The sequence below is a fragment of the Balearica regulorum genome, chromosome 2 (assembly GCF_011004875.1).
Source record: "Balearica regulorum gibbericeps isolate bBalReg1 chromosome 2, bBalReg1.pri, whole genome shotgun sequence".
NCBI lineage: Eukaryota > Metazoa > Chordata > Aves > Gruiformes > Gruidae > Balearica > Balearica regulorum.
This window is the reverse complement of record NC_046185.1, coordinates 126,025,494-126,042,514: the sequence shown is the minus strand read 5'-3', so window position 1 is coordinate 126,042,514 and position 17,021 is coordinate 126,025,494. Positions and strand designations below refer to the sequence as shown.

Sequence of the window (17,021 nt, the reverse complement as noted above, 5' to 3'; positions counted from 1 at the left end):
AAAGAAAACTCTCAGGTAATAAACAGGTTAGCTGTTCTAATGCCTTCCTTCTTTGTCTTTTATCCATGCCCTTGTTAAGTCATTACTGAGCCCAGTAGAGAAGGTTTTACAATATCAATTATACTGGCTGGATTTTTCATTAGCTTTATTTTTTACTTCCTTTATCAAGCATTCAGAAGTCATGGCACCCATGTGTTGCTGATACACAGAAGCCTAAAGGAGTCCCAGCTGAATATTTGTAGCTGCAGATGCTCCTGTAATCTCAGCTGCCACCATCAGTTATTATTGCATGATGGTCTGATTGCACCAAAGCTTTATTTTTCATCTCTGAAATAAATATCATCCCTGTTACCTAGTAAGCATGGCAAAGACAAAATTCACGCGCTAAACTCTGTCTGCAGACTCCATGTTCCTTCTTACCACCAGTATCTTGTAGAAAAAAGCCAAAATGAATATTGCTAGGGATTGAGTTGTTATTATTAATACCTTGGGATTTATATCATGTCCTTAGACGAGTGCTGGCTGTTGCAAGAAATGTTCATTTAAGTGTGCAGAAATCCCTCCAAGCTCAGTGGGATTCTGGATTTCTCTTGTCTGTTTGCTGATGTTTCAAGTCCTGCAGGATGTTTTTTCTTCCTCTCAGCACACGATGCTTTTCATTAAGGAAAGTAATTTTAGATTCTGAGTCTCAAGCATTTTGCAGTTTTACATGAGCTGATGTCTCAGACCATAGAATAACAGATATCTGGGAGGCTCTTTATGTCAGTTCATTTTAATAGCTGCTGATGCTGGTCCTAGTGGATCAGCGCATCCTACTTTCCTAGGTAACGCTTCCTTCTGCGTAGGTGATTCTTTTTCAGATAGACATCATTGCCTCCATGTAGCCAACAAATGTCATCCAGCTTGGGATCCACCTGGGAATCAGAGTCTCTCACCTGACCTCTTAGGTCCATGGCAAGTAACTCAGAGCTGAAACTCCTCTAGTTTTTCATGCAGTTAATTAGCAGTCTCTCCAAGTCTGTGTCTGTACCTGAGGCTGGCAATTAACAGCTGGTACTTTTAAGACGACCCTAATTTCTGCTTTCACATTTGTAAATATATAAATACATCTGTTGTAATCTTATCCATCTTGTTATTGACCTTCACCAGCAGGTTGTGAAATTCTCTGTGTTAAATTGTTCTTCAACCTCCTTTTTGTAAAGGATTTGCTCATTTTTTGCATAGTTTCCTCTTTACTGCTAAATTCCTACATGGTACAGAAGTTGGCAAGGGATCTCCTGACCAAAATGTAGGGAACTTGATTATAGACTCCTTAATATTCACAAGTACAAATTCCCCCTCCTTATAGTACAACCTCTACTTCCTATAGCAAGAGACTATACAAAAACTTTCAAAGCTGCATCTAGTCACAAGACTTAGCATAGTCTTCACTGCTGTCTCAGAACTATTGCTTTGGTCCAGAGCATTTTGATATGTTTTGGTTTGAGTTTTTTCTTTTTTTTTTTAATTGCAGGTGACTTTTCTAAAAACAAATCTGAGCCATATGCCTGGAAATTGGCTAATGGTAGAAAAAATGATAAATAGAATTTGACCAGAAAATCCACTTTCAACACTCTCCCCTTGCTCTATTTTCTTTCTTCTTTACAGTCTAAAGAAAGAGTCTGACTGATCTTTCATGAACTGTGGGGAAAACAGGAGAATCTTGAATAGAATTTATATAAAATATTCAATCCCCTCCTATGAGGACTTAAGAGGTATAGTCATTTCACTTGAAGATGGGAGACAGGTATGAAAGGATTATCCAGAGTTCTTTCGGTGATTTAAGAAAGTCTGCCCTACTTAACAGGATAGTTAGCCTTTCTGCTGCTTGAACTGGAGGATATAAAAGAAAAAGTACCCAGTGAGCCTTAGGAAGCCAGGAATTATGAGGAGTTCCAGTGGAGAGCAGCTAAGAAATCAATAAAATGTTCCAGAAGTTCCTCCATGCTACGAGAAGGAAACTTCTGAGGGGGGAAAAAAGAAGGATGTAATGTCAAACCTCTGACAGGAGCCCAAATGACAGCAACATCGACTTCAGACTCTTCTGATCTCTACACCTAACTTCTTAATGGGAGAGAGAATTAATGGAATGGGAAAAGCAGGAGGAGTGCTTTCTCTGGGAGCACTAAGGGAGAGTTACACCTGGAGGTACTGAATCAGGCACTGCTGCCATACATGTCCAACTCATACTTACCACTGGAGAGACCAACGTGCTGTGCTGTGCACAATGCCGTTCATGGCTGATAGTGGTTAGCCTGCAGCATTCCTGATATCATCTCATCGCAGTTGGGGCTTGCAGGACCTCTGCCTCCAGATCTCAATCTTGATCCTTAGCTCCAAGTGACTACCAGGAAGAAAGGTCTTCTTGGATTCCCTAGGACTAGCGTGCAGGGTCGGGACTGAAGTCCAAGCTGCTGTGTGATTAATGGAAGGGCTGACCTCCTGACCTTCAGATAGGCATTTAGGAGAGTGCAACCCAAGCAGGAGGACCCCAGCTAAGGCACTGTAGATGGCCTAGCTTTGCGAAAGGCTCTGCACCCCGACACAGAAATAAGCAATGTGGGAAACGTGGCTTTAGGCATTTTAAATAAGAAAAGAGAACAGTGCCGAAGCTTTGAAAACTGATCAAGCAAGTAGAACGCAGAGCTGAGTCACTCTGCATTTGCCTCTCTGTGTGCATGTGTGCATATATAGATACATATTTTTGTAAGCGTGTGCGTGTATTTGAGTGAGGATATGAAAAAAAAAAGAGGCATGCAGTTCCAAAAGCCACTGCAATAACGACTTGTGAGCTGAAGCTGTCACATCATATGAAACAGACCCAGAGAACACGTGAAGATGCAGTCATAGATATTTTAAAACTTCTCCTCAGTGTTTCGCTCACATTTGGTAGCATTTAAATCTGATATCCTTTATGGCTTTTTTTTTTTTTTTGTGAAACCACCATCACCCTTTTTTAAGCAATGTTTGATGAAAATGCAAAAATTCTTGGCTAGGAAAAGATTTTATTTTTTTATCTCCCAAAGTCATATCGTTCAGCTTCATGCAGTGAAAAAACCACTGATGTTTTTCTGAATAAAAGAAGGATTAGGAAGATTAAAACGCACACCACTGGACTCGTTGAAAAAAGGCTCAAATATGATATAGCCTTCTGCACAGCTTTGCCTTGAGGATCACAGCCGAAACTATTCTCGTCTTTTCTTTGGGGTAGTTCAGAGAGATGCTGGGTCCAGATCCCCCCATATTGAGTTTTTCATAAAAGTTGCAGTAAAAAGGACATTGCAAATAGAATGCTGCTGAGTGAATGATCAAATTTTATTTATTTATTTATTTTTGTTATTACAGCCAGATGTTGCCTCAGGAAGTTGAAACAAGGAGTCAGGAACTGACAGCTTAATAATTAAATTGGGAAAGTTGGCAGGCCTCCTGCTACTTCCTCTAATACGGAGCATCTATGAATGAAAGTGTGCAGTATCCCAGTGGCTCTCCTTCCGAACTGGCTCATCTATTACTGGGTAATGATTTTCCGTCCAGGCAACAGCAAAGCACAGGGCCTATTACACCAGCTACATAAAGTTAAAAAGACATTATGAATAAAACGTTCGCCATGGCTTTTACCAACATTTCTACACAAGACTGCCTAATGCTGACATGTGTTTATTACACTTAATAATGTTTACATAATTCTTCCTTGAGCTTATTACAGCTGTCAAAAATCTGAATAGAGTGTATTTTTGCCTGTGTTTATCTCTGCAAGACATTGCAGTCACTAAGCCGAAATGAATGGCAGCTGAGAGAAGGCTAAAGGCCCCATCGGCCACCGAGCTGCAGGGATGGAAAGCTTGCAGCCGACTGTCCATCCCGACCTGAGCATCCTCACACCTTCTCTCCCTCTTTCCGTATTTCTTCCCTAGCAGGAAAGGTAACATTTTGCACTGCATGCTCCTGGAGCCGCCCGTTGGGCCCAAACGCCTGCAGAAGGCATGTGAGAGTCATCCCAGCCCTGGCATCAAGGCAAGAGGAGGTACACCGGCCCTGAAGGTGCTGAGAGAAAAACTTTCTCCAGAGGCAGCGGGCGGAGCGGTGAAAATGAAGAGCACTGCTGTTGCAACTGCTCCGCTCTGCGCGGTGAGGGGGCGACGGGAGGGGGGTTAGCCCGTCCTGTGCCCATGCCTCGGGCGCTAGGCAGAACGGGGCACAGGAACGACGACTTTTCTGATCCGGAGGAACTGTGTTCCTACTCGATCGGTGAGGCGGCCGAGAGCGTCTAGACGGGGACCCCGGGAGGCGCCGTGCCCCCCTCCCTGCCCCACACCTGCCCACGCCGCGGAGCCCTCGCCGGGCTTCGGAGGGGGCAAAATGGCGGAGGGGGACCTTCTCCCCACTCCCCTCACCCCGCGCGGGCGGGAAGGACCCCGCGCCCCCCCCCCCCCCCCACGCGCGCGGCAAGGGGGCGCGCGAGTCCCCGGCGGCCCCGCCAGGGGGCGGGGCGGGGCGGGGCGGGGGGTGTCCGGGGCTGCCGCCGCCGCTGCCGGCTGCACTGGTGGGGCGGTGGCGGGAGCGGGAGGCTGCGGAGGTAAAGCGGGGCCGCCGGCGGCTCTGGGGAGGGCTCCCTTCCTGCCGCGCCGCGCCGCGTCCGGCGGGGGGGAGGCGGGCAGGGGAGCGGGGCGCGCTGCCGGCTGTCCCCTCACAGTCCCCGGCTGGCGCGGCGCTTGCCCCCGCGGCCCCTTCCGCGCGTGTCTGTGCCCGTGCGGGGGCCGCGCTGCCCCGGCCCAACTCCGGGCGGGCGGACTTGGGCGGCGCGGAGCGGCGCGACAGCGGTGTCAGCGCGGGGTGCCCGGGCGGGGCGCGTCCTCCCGCGGGACTCGGGCCGGCAGCGCTCAGCGGCGCGGTAATTATTTTCGTATTTACTCCATTAGCGGCCGTGATTTCGCGTTAGTGCCCGGGAGCTTTATTCCGTCTCCTTCGCAGACAAAAGCGCGCCCGAGACGTCGTCAGGGAGTGAATGATCATATAAAGTCGTGCATAGGAAGCGCTAAACTGTGCCCGGGACCCTGACAGCCTCGAGCCGGGGCAAAATAAGCCCCTCAGCTGCTGCTTGAGCCGGCGTTTGCTGTCCTGTTCTCCGTCGTTTGCATAAGCGAGTAGTTATTTTGGCGGAAAAAAAATACTTGATGTTTACAAATTTGTTTAAAAACAGCTAATGGGTCTTGGCAGCGCTTGCTGTAAAAAGTGATTTCAGAGTATGGCAGCAGAATCCCAACGATGGTGCGCTTTGCTGAATGAAATTCCTGTGCAGAGGGAGCCACGATGTACGTTAGATTTCTTTTAGCCGTCTACTTACTTCATCTTTGCGCGTGTTGAATAGTTATTTACTTAAATAAGTCGGTCAATGGCCGGGAAGGCGTGCAGGGGCGGCTCTCCTGCTCCATTTGGAAGTGAAATTCAGTTTCCCAAGTAGCGCACCTCCTTGCCTGGCCGAAGGGTGTTGTTGGGACTGGGTGGCGGTGAGCTGCGGGGATGAGCGCTGGGTGAGCGAGGCTGGCTGCGGGATCCCTCCTGCTGTCGGCGAGCAAGTGGTCTGTGTTTAACACGTACGATGTGGAGACTCAGCAGTGTCTCTGTGTGCACTGCAGGCTTCAGTACGAGGAGGTAATATGAATGCTGTTTAGGCGATTTTGGTATTTCCTAGTGGTACGTTTTTGTATTTAGAGGGACAGTTTGGTCATTTGATTCTGTGGCAGAATTTTGCTGGTTTTTGTAGAGTTGACGTTATGCCTCTGGCTGAGATGTGGTTAATAGCGTTTTATCAAGCTGTGTGTAACGTGAAATACGGAGGGCTTAATGATTGGCTATATATTAAGTCCATAAAGCAGTCTTACTTCACACTTTGAAGAGAGACAGGAAATAATAACATGGATTCTGAAAAGAAAATATTTAATGGAGCAGCACAAAATATTATTGTCCGAGGACTGTGCTGGATCCAGAGAACGCCCACCAGGACAGTACAGCAACAGCCCAAAGAGAAGAAATTCACTGAGACTGACTGCTCTTTGGCTCTTACCTTTGAAAGAGTTCTCATGTGGAAGTTTAGCAAGCATAGGTTAATTATATATGACGCTACAGTTAACTGAAGGAGTGGAATACCTAGTGCAAGAGCCCGTGCATGTGGGAGAAGCTGAATGAAGGTAAAGTGGTGTCAGTGTAAATTTAGACCAATTGTGTCATTGTGGTAGAAGTTGCTATGTGGACATGGCTTGTTTGCAGTTCTGGTTATGTCATTTGGGAAGAGTTGGAAGCAAAACTGAAAAAACATTGCTCTTAAAGTAAGAGCATTGAGAGTTGGTGCGTGTTTTGTTTTTAACCAAGAAAGCTCTTTTTGATTTAAAATATTAAGTAAATCATTCCTTTATGAACCAAGCCCTGGGAAGGAGCTTGATGTGTCAGCATCTGCCTGCGTCTGATTTAATGATCAGAGAAAGTTGATCCTCAGCTTTTTATGTGGGTAAGCTTCCAGCGAAATACCTTTTGCTAGATGAAGGGTTGCAGGATTTGTCCTTGTATAGTAGTGTTACAGTGTTAGTAAATGAGAGTGGTTACCAGCATAGGATCTGCCTCAACCCGGGTTGTCATTATTCTGTGACTAAGCACGCTTGTGAAAGAGTGCAAAGGCTGGCTCCAAAGCAGGTGGTTGCACTTTGGGGTACCTTGTATCTTGTCTCGTTCTCTTCTGCTACTTCTTGCAGAGCTGAGGGGTCTTGGCAGTGCGCTTGCATTTTCAGGGTAACACACCCCAATGGCATTATGGTAAAGCATCTCTGTTACGCTTGAAAATCAGGTTCTCTCCAGGTAGGAGTGACACCAGCAAGGACTACTTCACCATGATGCCTTTTTGGTTTTCTGCTGAAGTAGATTTGTTTGTATCTGTAGTAAAAGTGTTTTATTGGTGCAAGGATACCAGCTTGTTTCAGGGGTAATGGTTCTCTAGTGTGTAGAAGGCTCAATGTTCTCTCACATCTCCACATTTCCATGGAATGAAATTAATTAATCTAGCAAATTCCCAATTATGAGGTGCCCACAGGTGTGTACAGGAGGAGTTTGAGCCAGATGTGCCTGAAAGGGATCATCCATTTTCGCGGTTATGTCTATATGGATATGGTGGGAGAGGTATATAGTATAAACAAAGTCCCTGTTGATTTCTGTGGATTTAGTTATGTGTAAAATCAGTGTTGCAAGCAGGTTCAATCAGATCTGTGCTAATACTTGTATTTCTTGTCTGAAACACCAGTATTTTCAAGACAAAGGTCTAATTTCCAACTACTTTGCACTCCAGGGCAAGATTGTCCTAGTGTGTGTGTTATCAACAACAATTCAAAAAGTGGCCGCTTCTCAGTGGGGTGTGTTTCACAGTCCATCCAGTGTCATCCAACTGTTGTGAGCAGTTTTATGGTGTGCTTTTTGTCACGGTGGAAGTTTCTTCTAACCCTTCTCAGCTAACAGTTACTTGGTGCTTGAGGATTTAATATGTTCTTGCTTGTTTAATAATCTTTTGTTTCAGTAATATCTTGTAGCATTGAACTCTACGTTATCTGCATTGAGTCTGTTGTCTTTCAATATCATAGACTCTCTCCTTGTTTGTATATTAGGAGGAGACAGTAGTTATTGAAATTCCCTAATATAGCTTAGCTGATCATAATTATAATAATGGTGTCTATTACAATGTATATTGTAAGTGCAAAATATCGTTAAATTTTAGGCATGACTTCCGGGGAAAAAAACTTGTCAAATTTTACTTCTTCATAGATGGTGTTCTAATTAAATATTCAATATGATAGGAGATGATCTTTGAGTCTCAAGATACTGGTGAAATGTCAGTTAAATTGTATTTCCCTCCTTGAAAGCAATGTGCAGTATTCCATTTGCTGCAATACTGGCAAAACTTTAAGAGTTGAAGAGTCATTTAACTTTTTATTCTCTGTAATCTGTTCGTATTCAACGTAGATAGATTGGAAAATGCTGAACATGTAGGAAGTACAGACATAAAAAACCAGAATTAGGCCCACTGGGAAAAAGCAAAATGGTTATGAAATACAGGAAAATGTAAAGAATTTGTAGAATAGACGTTTACCTATAAGAAATATTTTTTTTTTAGGAGCTATTCATGTTAGTGAAAGCAAAAAGAACTTCATTTAATAAAATATTTATTTAGTTTGTTGAAGTAATACTTTGGAGGTTTTGGATTTATTTTCTACATGAGCCTAACTCTTCTCTACTGTTCACCTCTTTCTTATATCCTGACACAGTGAGCTTATTATTGTCAGCTTTGATTACAGCCATACATATTTTTGTAGGGCTTTATAGCAAATGTGTAGGGCAATAGACCCTACTGTGTCACACATCTAATTTATGACTTTATTTTTCAGCAGTTATGGCAAATCTACTGATCAGATCAGAATTTAAATTATTTGGATATAATTAAAATATGCCAGTATTAATGAGATGATGAAATGCATGTGAACTCATTCCATTTCCCTTTTCACCAGGTTTTTTTTTTTTTTTTTGCTATTTTTGTTTTTAATATAGAGTGCAAGCTGTTGCTAATTAGCATGGCACTCTGGAGGTGGTCTCTATGTAAGCTAAATGGGGAGGACAGAATGAAGGCGGGGGAAAAAAAAACAAACCTGGAGAAGTAAAAGTGCCAGTCTTGGAGGTGTTTAAGAGTTTTGCACATAGAGTGGGTTTTGTCCTTCTTGTTAGACAAGTGATGGAAAAACTTTTCCAGGTCACGTAAAACTTCAGACCCGAGTTGAATCCTGTGCCGATGTGTGCGTTCGTTCGTGCTGGGTACAGGCAGGGGAGCCTCTCTTCAGTCTCTCATTTCTCTGTCTTAATTCTCGTGCAGTGTTGCAGCTCATCTCTGGGTTAATAGGCTGGCACGGGGAGCGGATAGACGGCTGCATGGGGCTGGGAGCACACACGCGCGTTTCCAGTGTGGCAGCAGGCTCACTGGAGAAGTGCCATGAACGCTACCACCGTGCAACAGCTCTGGTGCGTTTGCCATGGGGTTCCTCTCATGGATGCAGAATATTCCAGACATCTATGTCTCTTACTGTTATTACATAGCTGAAGGCTTCTTTACTTTGGATATGTCCGTAATGTGCAGAATTCTGCTTACGGTATACACGAATATACACCTATGTGTGTGTGAATATTTCCATGCCTATTTCTCAATGTTAAAAAATGTTTTGTGGTCTTGGGTGGAACTTCTGCAGCTGGTAAGGGGGCAGGTTTTGAACTTGCACAGCATAATCTTAGGGTCCAGGGCTGCTGGTTGCTGTTGGAGCGTTTGGCAGTCATGATGCTGGAGGTTTTAGCTCTTATCTAGGCAGATATGAAAAAGCTGCTCCCTGCGGCAGCAATATGTAGCAAAGTAATAGAAGACAAGCTTTAAATAAATGATAAATTGAATCTTTATTAAACCCATTCTTGCATATGGGGAGCATCCTATGAAGTTGTATAGAAAGCTGCCTGCCTTGGCTGTCTGAATGAAACCTGATTCACCCCCTGCAAGGGCATGCTTTGCGCGGCCAGGCAAGGAAGATTGCTCTCAGTAGCTCAGTACAGGTAACACATCTTCCTTTTCTCACATCTCCTTCCTCTTGTATCTATTTTGACCTACGCTTGTATCTGCTTTGACCTGTGTATAGATTCTCTGCAAATGCTTTGGAATTAATGCTGTCAAGTGAGTGGCATGTACTACTCATTTCAACAAAGTAATTCAGTGCATCCTATCTCAAAATAATGATTAGAAATTGTTTTTCTTTAAGAGAGGGTGGTTTAGCCCATGGTATTGGAACATGCAAATATTTTAGGATTAGGTACTATTTTGAAATTTAATTTAGCAAAAATCTTAGAAGTAAGTAATAAGAAAATCCTGCTCTTTAAAGCTTTCCATCTAGAGTTCAAAGAAAAGTCAAAGGAAGTTACAGATCATATGTCTTTTATTTTTTCTGGGGTCAACTGCAGGAAGTTGTATAGCTACATTCTAAACCACATTCAATTTTCTTTAAGTGTAGATATTTCTTTGGTCACTGTGGAAAAAAAAAAAAGGCTATTCCAGAGTGATCTCTGTTTAGGTGATGTGAGATGCTACTCATGAAGCAGTGCATTCTCCTGTCAAATCCTTTGTGCTGCTTCTCTGAGGCTGTCCTCAGAAGAACTTACTTTGAGATCAGAAAGTAAGGTAGCTGATGCTGCCCTGTATGTCAGGGGACCTGTAAAGCAATGATGTATGATCTAGGTGAAACGTGTGAAAGGCTTTGTTGCATTTTCATAACTAGTTTAAAGAGTTTTAACTTGGAGCAGCCACCTTGTTTCAGCCATCAGTAGATGTTAATATTTTGGTTAAAAATATTTCCCTTTTAAAAGTTTGTCAGAAAAAGAAACAGAGGAGTTCTTGTCAGGTTTACAGTACTGATTTGCAAGTTTGCTGCTTCTTAAGATACGGAGTATTGCCATCCTTTCTCATGCAAAATTTGGGTTGACCTCTGTGACTGTAAGATCATGCCCCACTTCTTTTCTTTGTAAGTTTTTCACAAAGAATATTAGCTACATTAGCTTCTTGTTTATATTGTAGTATTGCTCAGGGGATATTTTGTGCCCATCCCTATCGCTTGCTTTCTTCTAATGCCTTACACTTAGGGTAGGGGAATTGTAAGAATAAAAGTATATAGTGAATAAAAATCAATGTTGAATCGGAGTCAGCAGTGTGCTCTTGCAGCGATGGAGACTAATGTCATGCTGAGCTGTATTGGCAAGAGCGTGGCCACCCGATTGAGGGGGGTGGCTGTTGCTCTTGATGAGGCTATTCCTGGACTAACGCAGTGTCCAGTCTTTGGCCCCCAGTGCAAGAAAGGTAGGGACAAACTGGAGAGGCTCAGGTGGTTGGGTCTGGAGCACGTGGCATACAAGGAGATCCTGAAAGATCTGGGTTTGCCCAGCCTGGAGAATAGAAGATGAAGGTGAATTGCTGCCTTCCATTTCCTGGTGGGCTCTTAGGGAGCAGAGAGGGGTGCTCTTCTCAGGGGTGTACAGAGAAAGGACGAGGCACGGTCATCACACATTGAAATGGGAAAATTCTGACTGGCATAAGGGAATAAAATCAACAATGCAAATGGTTAAGCTCTGACCTGGGATCTGTGGAGGTTGCGGTATTTGACCTTGGAGATTTAAAAACTTGACTGGACAAGACTCTGAACAACTTGATCTAACTTTGAAATCAGCACTGCTTTGGCTGGGAATTGGAGGACAGGCCTCTAGAGGTCCTTTCCAGCCTAAATTATTCTGATTCTGTAAGAAGATTTCCCACAGAGAAAGTAAGTATCGTAAGAGTTATGCTAAATATTCTTTTTAATTATACTCTTAGAAGGGATGAGCTATTTGTGGGGTCAGAGGAGCCCGTTGTGTAGCACTCGTGGCCAACATAATTTAGAATAAAAATGATTTTGTAGAGAGCATGTGCAAGGGGAGCAAGTTTGACCTGTCTGGGGCAAAGTGCTTCTGCACTGTGCTGCTGCCATGACTAGTCGCAGTTTTGCTGCCATGTGTTGAGAACAGCTCTGACAAATAAAGATAAAGCATTTCAAGTGGTAGTCTTTGCTGGACTTGGCTGTGCTTAGCGTAGGTGAGTCCTTCGCAAGTCTGGGAAGGTATGTAACACGTACTAAATTTTAAATGGCAGTTATAGTTTGGTGTAATAAAAAAAGTGCTTGCTTTTTTTTTTTTTTTTAATAGAGTGACTAATGAAGCTCTCTAGGATTGATTGTTGACACGTCCTTTAGGCCTGATGTGATGAGAGTGCTCCCTTTGTTGGTGGAGTGGCTCACTTTTTTTTTAGTTGTGGCATCACGTTTGACCATTTGTGTTCTGTAATATACAGCTTGAAATGTAAGATGTACTATTTTTCTCAAAGAATCGTTTCATATTTCTTGGAACTAACTTTGTGCTATGGCAGGCAAAATATCAGCACTTCTTGTCTTGGGCATCTGTGTGAGGTCATAATGACATCACCAGAAATACCCATAGACTTGGCCTTAAGACTTCAGTTTTTCCTCAAGTTAGTGATGATGAAATAATCTATGTTATGTGAATTGTAATTTCTCCAGCATTATTCATCCACTGAAATAACATGAACTTTCTATATTGATGCCTATATGTTCAAACTGGAAAATTCAGCAGTAGAGAACAAGTTTATTTGCTATCCTATATGTCTGTGTACATACACGCTTACTTGTTCACCTTTTCAGAAAGACTGTTGGAGACCGTATATATAATATATGTGTAAGACCCGCAGCAGTGTAAGTAGATACTATCACTCTAGGCTCCTATATTTTTTCTGTGGGCCAGATTGAGTGTGGCCTTTCTGCAGAGGTAAAGCGGGCTTGTATAAAAGCTTGAATGATTGCTGTCGGTGCTCTGTAGGACGCATAGACTTCAGTGGCTTTTCTCTGCAGGGGCTGCCTGCCTGTACAGACCACAGGGTGGGAATCGAGGAGGCACGTTAAGGAGAGCAGGCTGTTGCTCAGAAAGGTGTCGGGCAGGAGGTACGCTATCCTGTACTCCTAACAGGGAAGGGAAGCTGCAGGTTTTTGCTCTGGCCCTTGCCGCCTTTGAGTCCTGTTTTTGTCTTTAATGTTCTTTTAAAATATATATTTATTTTAGCATTGAGATTCAAGCTTTTCAACTCTAAGTCAATCTTCCAAGAGGACCTGAGAGTGACTTAGTAATCAGTAGATAGCAGCAATTTTGAATCCCTTTTAGCTGCTGTATTTAAATCATACTCAGGATGTGTTTTCCAGCATTTTACACCTATAAAAGGGAAAGGTGATTGATTTAATTTTTAAATGAAAGCTGAAATGCATGATATATTGTTGAGGACATATAAGAAAAAGGCCAAATATCACTAGATTCAGATCAGAAATATGGGAGCAGCTTTGCTGGTTCTAACAAGATTGTGGTACGGAAATAGCTTTGCTGATAGATCTGCTGTTTTATACAAAATCAGTCTGGGTTTTTTGGTTGGATTTTACGACCAATTTTAAAAATGTTAAGTGTATATCTTTGATTTAGAATATTTCCTGATTTCGCAAGCCAGTAGAGAAGTGTTTTCAAAGTAATATTAGGAGTACTAAGGGCTGGACAGGCAGAGCACTTTGTTAGTTCAGCTCTCATTGTAGTGCTGCTGATGTGAGAGAGAAATACGAATTGTCTTTTGTGGCTGCAGTTTCTGCACTCTGGCAGAGTCTGTCTGAGACCAGGCAATTCTTTGCCAAAGATGAAAAAGGGCAGTACAGAGCAATTTCCTTTTTTTCTTTTATTTTTTTTCTTTTTTCTTTTTTTTTTTTTTTCTGTTCTCTCTTGTCCTGCTTTTCTTGTTGGGCAGGAGTAGGGTTGACAGAAACAGTGGATCAAAAGGATTGGTAGAGGTCATTTTATTGAAATCACATTTCCCTTTTTTAAAAAGAGGGTAGAATTTTCTTGTGCTGGTGGTTCAGCTGCAAAGGTATTTCAGCTTTTTTCTTTTTTTTTTCCCAAAGTTAAGTTGAGTAAACTAGGGGAAGTTAATGTGTGTGCTCTGTGTTGGTGCAAACAGTTGACCGGCCCTAGAATTCCCTTGGGTGCTCACAGGTAATTTTGACACAGACACCTACGTCTTCCTTGAGCTGGAACTGAGCAGAGGGTCAGTGTTGCAATCGATAGGGGTGTTCAGTGGGAAGAGGAAGAAAGGAAGCATGTTATGAACCTGAGACACACGCGTTCCCAGACTTCAGTGAAGCAATGCTCTGGTTTTGATTTCTCATTTGTGGATATTGGAGATAGCATTAAGATCTTCCCTGATTTTTACCCTGAGTATCATTGTTCTGATGAGTATGTTTCCCCGATTCCTTCAAACCTTCAGTTTGTAATTGCGCTTTCCCCTTATCCTTCCAGGATATCAAACTGGCTTAGGTCCATGAAGACTGCCCTGGTGTCAAGCTCCCTCTGACTTGCCTCCAGTTGTCAGGAGCAAAGGTACAGTTACGGGGGTAAGTTAAAATCCGCTCACAGAATCCCCTGAAGGAAACAAAGACTTTAATTAGTGCCCTCTCCTTTGCATGGCAATCTCTGGTACATTTCTTCCTTCAGAGTTGCTTGGTCCGTGACAGAATGCTATCAGTGATAGAGAAAGGGAAACCCAAAAGAATGGAGTCACTTTGAAAATGTAGTGAAAAGTTAATGAATAGAGCACTTACAGGGAAAATACCGATGCAGGCTGTGTCAGGTAAGCACTTTAAAAGTGAAAAGTGCCCCCCTGTTGGTTTGTTCTCCTTTTAACTGATTTCTTTGAAAATCTAATTGGAATCACAGTTGAACTACCGTGATAAAATATGTTTTTGGTAGATAAAGTTGAAATAATACACATTTAGCAATTGGGAGTGTTGCTGGAAATAGTAGGCGCGTGTAGAAATGAACACAAATTCCCATTTCTTGTTTCATCCTAAGGGCAAAGTACCCTTGGTGCAAAGCCCAGGAGACCTATATAGTCATTAGCAGATGGAGGGGGACATTAATCTTCTACCCACAAATCTGCCCCAGCACATAAAGCGGGGAGCGTCTCTGTCGTGAGGATTGCTAGAGGTTGTATTAAACATGATAGTATGGTTTATAATCACAGTGCCAGCCGCTCTTGCTGTTCATTGCTGTGTTTTCTTGGTACTCTGTGTCTCTGTATTTCACTTTTTCTATCCGTGTGTAATGGAGTAGTGACAGTGTTTCTGCTTCTTGAGATGTTGGCAGAGGCTTCTTCAAACACTCTTAAAATCTCTCTTTTGCTGTAAGCACTAGCGTATGTTAGGCTATACTTTAAGTACTTTTTTGTGCATAGGGAGAAATGTATTATTTTTCTCTGTCATTCAGTCTTTCTCATTTGGCAGTAAGCTAGGACACAGGCATGGTTAATGAGGTATCTCAGCAGCGCATTTTTATGGGAGCATAGTTTAAGGTTAGGAGTATGTCCAGTCTCCAAACTGCCTAGTGAGCATTCTGTATATGGAAACAAATGCCAGCTGGCAGTGGTTAAGGAGTGCATGCTTATTCTGCTCTTGATAGCCAAAACATGCTCCCTGCTGTGTGCTTTTGGCAGCTTCGCACTGGCAATATGTCTCACATGCCAGTTGCATGTCCTCCTTTCTTCCTCATAAGTGTGTCTCATAAGGCATGATTTAGCCTAAATAAAAATATGCCTCTGTTAGACTTGGTAACATATGGAAAGAAAGATATTGCTTGTTTTAAAAAAAAAATCAGTCTCTCTGAAACACCTGTAGTACATTATTTCCGTTGTGGAAATAAAAAGGTGATTATCATGTCTTCCTACGCTCAGTAGCAAATTGACCTTAAATTCCTGATAATTTGATGATTTTTGTGACACCAGTTCTTAGGCATACTACATTGAAAAAATTGTGTAATTTATTCTCAGTGAGAACTCTCGGCGGAATTTCAGTCCTAAAGTAGCTGCATATTAAGCTTATTTGAAGCTCTAACTCTACTTATCTGGTCAATATATTAATTACATTGGTGGTCACATTAATAACATTAATTTGCAGTTTGAACATGTAATCATCACCTCTTATATTTATTCCTATTTGTTGAATTATTTTAAGTCAATAAACATCTAAAATAAGTGTTATATTTTGTTGAAAAGATACCTTATATGTAGGCAGCCTGACTTTTACAATCAAGTGTTGCAAATCACAGAATGTGCTTAGCTGAATTCTTTGAAGCAGTTTGTGCATTGTGGTGCATTGGAATTTGAAGGTAAATAAATCCAGGCTGTGCTTCTTTGTCTTTTTTATGTTCAATAACAGTATAACAGGTTAAAAAAAGCACAGTTTAAAGTAAAAGCAGCTACACAAAACACTGAAGCTTTTCAATTAAATAGTCGAACAACTGCATTTAAGGTCAAGTCAGCCATAGAATAAGTTACCTGTGCTTAGAACTTGGCTTTAGAAATATTTATGTATTTAGCTCTGTATTGCTGTTTTCTTTGAGATGATCTTACATATCCTTTGTTTGCAGCAGATCTTGATATTTGGCAAGATAATTCTAAAGCAATTTCAATGCCTTTTTCTTCTCTAAACCAATGAAATTCCTTTGAGATCTGATAAGATATGAAAGTTTAAAAATTAGTTTCTGTTCTTTAACCTGTGTTCATTAGGAAAAATTTTATCACCTTTCCAAAATCACAAGCTTTTCCAAAGTCGACATCCCACAGCCAATAAAGAAGGGTGGGAACAGCACCTATTGGCAAATGCTAGGGTTTTGGTGACTGTGCTTCCACATATCTGTTGAAGCCTGCCTGTGGCAGCTGATTTAACGCTCCTGTTGCCCACTCTGCTTTCACAGTAAGAAAGAGCAATCTGCATTTCCCAGGCAGGAAGTAAAAGAGGGCCTTACTGTGACCAGTTCCTCAAACCCATAAGCAGCCTGGTAACACTATCACATAGCTTTCCCTCTCTCTGGCAAGGACGACTCAATTCAGTTGCTTTCATCCGCTGCTCTACAATGGTGCAGGTTTCCTTGTAAGTTCTTTGTTGCATCCATCATCCAGCTGTATGCTGGATATCCAAGGGCACGGGCACCTATGTACCTGAATACTTTCGTGGTTGTCTGTGCTATAGCGAAGTTCAGAATCAAATCTTGCTGTGATCTGTGTTGAAGGAGCACTGCTGCATGTTGGTTAACTTATTCATACTCTAAAAAAAACTTGGGTATGACGTGCAAAAAAGGTATTTTAGAAAGGCTGCAAAATCAAACCCTCAGAAGTTGTGAAATGTCAGATTTATGTTATTTTCTTCCATGCCTGTAATTGATGCAGGAATATAGATCTTGCAACTGTAATTCCATCATATCCTAACCATTGGGCACCTGAATCGGATAACTGTTAC

General features: G+C 42.4%; 1 protein-coding gene across 7 annotated transcripts in view; it reads left to right on the top strand.

The window, feature by feature from the left end:
- The first annotated feature begins 4,549 nt into the window (after nucleotides 1-4,549).
- Nucleotides 4,550-17,021, top strand: part of RARB (retinoic acid receptor beta) — a 332,052-nt gene continuing 319,580 nt past the window's right edge. For 2 of the 7 annotated variants that reach the window (XM_075745805.1, XM_075745807.1), the window contains exons 1-2: nucleotides 4,550-4,615; nucleotides 14,029-14,109. The gene's annotated coding sequence lies outside the window, so the exon portion shown is untranslated. Of the gene's footprint in view, nucleotides 4,616-4,914; nucleotides 4,931-5,335; nucleotides 5,352-14,028; nucleotides 14,124-17,021 lie in introns of those variants that run through there. The other 5 variants (XM_075745801.1, XM_075745806.1, XM_075745808.1 and 2 more) reach the window with 4 other exon arrangements.